This window comes from Rhinolophus sinicus, chromosome 3, assembly GCF_057876585.1.
Source record: "Rhinolophus sinicus isolate RSI-liver-muscle chromosome 3, RSI-T2T, whole genome shotgun sequence".
NCBI classification, from domain to species: domain Eukaryota; kingdom Metazoa; phylum Chordata; class Mammalia; order Chiroptera; family Rhinolophidae; genus Rhinolophus; species Rhinolophus sinicus.
The window spans coordinates 171223552-171228956 of record NC_142503.1 but is presented as its reverse complement, the minus strand read 5'-3'; the positions used below and the strand labels follow the sequence as shown (position 1 = coordinate 171228956).

The window sequence follows — 5405 nt, the reverse complement described above, 5'->3', positions numbered from 1 at the left end:
CTGGGCTAACATTTCATGATCCTCCCACAGACTCTTATCAGCTAACACCTTGCAGGGATTATGACAGCTGGCTCAGAGTGGGAATTTGTAGAAATGGGACATGGCTCAATGCTTGGAGAGGGAGGGATATGGGAGGGGGAGAGGTGGGGTGAATTTGAGGCAGGAGGAGGCCAACAATGGAAGGGGTGGTCAACTTGACTTGTTTACCTCTTTATAGCTGTTCCCCGGAGCGTTCGATCCCTGTGTGCCTTCTGTGGGTCCAGGTTCTAGTCTTGGCTCTACCAGTAACTATCCGCGTGACCCGTGTCTTCTCCAAAGAACTGTTTGTTCAACTGAAAAGGGAATGCTAAAACTCCCTGAGTCTATTCTACATATATTTAACATGTTATATTCAAACACTTTTTTTTAAACTATATATGAGCAGCGTTTCGTTGGGAAATAGAGATTCAGTTTGATGTGGGTTATTAAAGCTTCAGGTTTAGAGCACAGAAAGTCAAATGAATTTAGGCTTGGGAACCAGCTCTGCTCCTTACTGTATGACCCTGAGCAAGTTATTTAAGCCCCTCTGAGCCTTAACTTTCTCATCTGTAAAACAAGTGTAATGCTGTCCACCTTGCATAATTGTAAGGATTATATAAGCTAATATCTATGTACCCCAGACATAAGCCAGATTCTCGTATCACCCAGTCTCTACAGGGAGTGACAGGTGAAGAAGACAGTTCTAAAACCAAATGTAATTTATGAAGTTTTCTAATCGTACTAGCATCCCTCGAAGAACATAAAAGGAGATCTGATTTATAAACCACAACAACATTTCTTAAAATATCTTGTCCTCTTCTGCCCAATTCCCCTACCCCACAACCCACTGCTCCAGAATCTCAACTCTAGAAATCCTACAAAACTCTCCCCAACACTAGACTCGCCAGATTTAGCAAAACAAAACAAAACAAACACAGGAAGAATGCCCAGTTACATTTGAATTTCAGATACACAAATCTTTTTTATTTTTTTTATAAATATTTCCCATGCACTATTTGGAACATATTTGTTGTTTATCTGAAATTCAAATGTAACTGGTATCCTGTATTTTATCTGGCAACGCTGCCTAACTCCCAACCCACAAATTTTTTTTTCTGCTTTTTATTTCTCTCCATCCCATATTTGTTACGTAGGTTGACTTAGCTCACTACGTATGCTTCTCTCACTTCGTCTTTTAATTTTCATCTACATTTTGCCCAGTACTAGCAATCTCTACCACAAAGGAGAGCTTCAGAGCTGGCCCAGCAAGAAGAATCTTTCTTTCCCTTTCCCCACTGCCTCTCCGCTCCCTCCTCTCTATAACCATTCCCCTGGCTCTGTATCTTTAAAAGCTCAGTAGCCAGGAAAACCCTGACAGGCAGGAGAGAGGAAGAAGCTAAATTTTTGTTAGTGTGAGGGAGTGAAAGCATCGCTCTAATGCATTAATAAATAAGGTACTTAGCCCATGGAACATAGTAAACAGAATGCCTGATTACTCCTGCTCCTCCTCCTCATTATTATTAGATAGACAAGACATCCTTTCCCACCTTCCCAGCCCAAATCCAAGGCCTCATTCTTTATAGAACACTGCAGGGAGCTTAAAAGCTTAAAAGAGGCCTGCCCACCCCACTGTTTCCACAAAGATACTGTGGTGGTTCACATTGTCACCACCCCACAGTCCCCTCCACTCCAGGGACGTCCCCAGCTCCATTACTTGGAAGCCCCAGATAATCACAGGATCACATAATCTGCTCTCCTGGCCACCCAGGAAGTTCAAGATGTGCAAAGGCCCCCAGTGAGCCAGGGGCCTCTTTCCGGACAGTGGCCTCGGTTCTCTTTAAAGACGCTGCAGCCCCACTGGGGCTGAAGGCTGTAATATTCCTCCATTCAGGGGCCACCTGAGGGAGTTAAATTCCCATTACAAAAACAAAGCCCACTGAACTGGAAGAGAGTTGGTCCTGAGCGCCAGCAAGAACCTTGCCTCATTCCCAAAAGGGTGCCGGGTCCATTAAAGCTTTTCACAGCTGATTGCTCACCTGTTCTTCATTTTCCACTTCATTCGGTGCACTACACAGTGTCCTGGAGAAAAGGACCCAGCAGAACAAACCAATAAAACTGAACATTTCTCTCTTCAGTCCGCTTTGAGGCAGACCCTCCAGACTGACTGGAAGATGCAGACTCATTTCTTTCTTTCTTTTTTTTTCCTTCTAAGAATGGGAGTCCAATCTGGGACAAATAAGACCCAAGGCTTTAAAAAAAAAAAAAAAAAAAAATGGCACCACATGCATTTCCCCTTATAACTCTCAAGGGGATTCTCTTTGGTTCTTTCTTCCTATAGCATTGCTACTTTCTAAAAAGCATCACATAAGAAACAGAAAATAATTAAAAATTTTAAAAAAGGCTGACTGGGATGAGACACTTTTCTAATTTCAATTCATTTCAACAAACATTTGCTCTGAGGTTCCCACCCACCTTGGGGGATACAAAGTAGGATAAAGACAGCACCCACCCCCCAAAAACCCACAGTTTTGTGAGAGACTCAGACATATGCAGCACAAAGCAGGCTGACCCTGTCATCGCACAGCAGAGTTGTGTGCACGAGGGAACAATGCAGGCATGAGAGCTGGATTTAAGGCCTCAAAAAGAGGGGCAGTGTTGTTGGTGTGTTGGGGTGTGTGTGTGTGTGTGTGTGTGTGTGTGTGTGTGCGTGTTTATTGTGTGTTTTGTTTTTTACTTTTTTCTTTTTTATTTTTACTTTCTCTTATTTTCTATTCCTCCATTCTTTTATCATCAAGCCCATCCCCAGGCTAATGGGATGGCTGAACTTGATTTTCATAATCCAAACCCCTGAACATTTCCTTCCACCTCTGACTCTAGAAAACAGCCCATCTTGTCTAGCTTTTCTTATAAGTCTTTCTGTTCATAAAAAGTGCAATGTGCAATATGTGTGTGTGTGTGTGTGTGTGTGTGTGTGTGTGTGTGTGTGTATTTATTTATTTATTTTCAAATGAGTATTTACTATGGTAAGCACTGGGAAAATGGCCCTGGAAAACAGCCATGAGCAAAACACCTAGACTCCACCTTCATGGAGTTTACACGCAGTGGTTGAGCATGGAGTTGAGGTTTTAAATGCACATATTTTGGAGTTGAAAACAGCTGGGTTGTCTTACCATCCATGAGACTGTAGGCCAATTAAATTCTCTGTGACTCAGTTTGCTGATGTGTAAAACGAGAACAGTACCCAACTCATAAGCTTGTTATGAGTTTTAAATGAGATGTGCGTAAGCACTGGGCATGTCAGCATCTACTACTACTGTTAGTGCGTATTAGTACTGCACATTTTGGCACCTAATGATAATACTGACAATATTACTGTGCTTTGCTGTTTTCAAATTGTTTCACATGTGTCTGTTTCATTTCACCAACCATATCATCAGCCTCTTGAGGGCCGGACAAAACTAAGCATTCAACACATAGCTGTTGAGTTTAGGTCACAGAGAATGTAAAAGTTTTTCTGCAAAGACACTGAGATTTCCATTTTAGGAAAGAGCAAAGGGGGTCAGAGAATTTCCATGGCTGAAATGCCACATGCACATGTTTGCTTAGTGAATAGGGCAGAGGGAAAGATAAAGTGAATCCCAATTGGGCTGTGACAGCCTCCTGTGACAGGTAGCCTGCGCAACAGAGGAGAACACAGCTGAATAAACCTGGGCATAGTGAGAAATGAAAGCAGCCACGGCGACACTCAGCAGGATGAAAGACAGTAGGCCATTGTGAGACTAGAAGGGAAACCTCATCAGTGTCTAGAGAGATGGGGGCTGCTCTTCAGGTACAGTGGTGCTCAGGGAATTCCAGAACATCGTTGCATGGGGATCAAATGGAACAGCTAGCTACTGAATGGAAACCAACTTGGAGGGTGGGGAAGGTAGGTGATCAATAAATCCGTAATTGAACCGAAGGATATTTCTTCTCCCTGCCCCACCCCCATCCCCCCACCCCTCTCCTACCTTGAAGATGCAGCTGGGCTGTGGCCACTGGAGAGAAACCTGCGTGATCCTGAGAAACTGGAAGATGTTTCTTTTCCTGAGAGATCCCTCCAGGTGCCTGGCAGATAGAACGTAGTCAATAAATACTTGTCGATGATTGTTTGAGTTCTGAAAATCAGTAACCTGTAACGTAGCATTAAAAGAGGATATCATACCAGTCCATTCATTTTACTGTATGGAAACTAAAGTCCAGAGAAGTAAAGTGACGTGTCCAAGGACACGCAGGTACTGAAGAAGCTGGGGATCATAGCTCACATCTTCCAAGTCTGGGTTCATTGCTCATTCTTTAGGCAAACCTATCTGCAATTAGCAACGTTTCTGCAATTAGCAGCGTTGCCCCAGCTGCACCTCGACCTCCATTCGAGCTAAGATAACTTCAATGTTGTGCTTTCCTTTTCCCAAGTTCTTTTACCACCTGGGTAACATCATTGCTTTTGCCTTGTTTCCTTCCCTCTGGGTCTAACCACACATCTCTCCAAGCTAAGGAAACCTTAACAATGAGCCAACATTCCTCCGTTCACAGAGCAGAAGCCTCAGTCAAGCTCAGCTCTTGTTATTAATATTGTCATTATCAATATTATTATTTGGTCACCAGTTCCGGGCTAGGCCCGCGCAGTGACATGCCAACAGCTAAGCTGGTCCCCCATGCCAGGCACTTAGAACAGGCCTCTGTCCCTTGGCAGACGCTGCAGGCATCCGGAAGCCTGCCACAGCCAGGCACAGGAAGAAAATAAACGAGTTGATGCTGGCCTGAGCTGAGTCATAAAGACTCAGACGGGAAAGCCTGAAGGAAGGTAACTGGAGCACCCCAGCTTTGTGAGCAAACAGCTCAGGCAGAGGCTGTAGGAGAATCACTCCCTGCCCCTCCCACTGACAAAGCCCCCACAGGGGAGCTGCAGCAACCAGGGCTCCTCAAACTGGCGTTTTATCGCTGATTTTTAAAAACTGCTGGTCATCACCAATCCTGTTTTATATCTTTTAATTGTTTTAAATTGTGTGCTCTGTGCCCTGAGGCAATTTGAACACCAAGAGTAACACTTTATAAAATAAATAGATAATAAGCTGTATTCATTTCCCTGTGGGGTGGTGATGGAGCAAGCTGGGGCCGAGTGGGAGGAGACACAGAGCAATGTCTTCGGAGGGTTTGCGGGCAGGGCCTGGCTCCTGCCAGGACTGTCTTTCCTTTGTCCCCCCAACAGTGCCACAGTGGGCTTCTAAGCACCAGCAGGAGCCAGGAAGTTGGAAGCTAGGGAGTTCCATGCGTCACACAGAAACAGCTGTGGGCTTTGCTGCTGCCCAGGCCAGCCAGGCAGAGACAGCTCGAGAAGTGGATGGAGAACC

General features: G+C 44.7%; 1 long non-coding RNA gene across 1 annotated transcript; it reads right to left on the bottom strand.

Annotated features, from left to right (window-relative positions):
* Positions 1-1663: 1663 nt before the first annotated feature.
* On the bottom strand, positions 1664-4857 carry LOC109448232 (uncharacterized). The gene is made up of 3 exons (XR_002137482.3): positions 4220-4857; positions 4026-4122; positions 1664-2266 (listed from the first exon to the last, which is right to left on the bottom strand). It is a non-coding gene; the product is annotated as an uncharacterized LOC109448232 (long non-coding RNA).
* Positions 4858-5405: the final 548 nt, after the last annotated feature.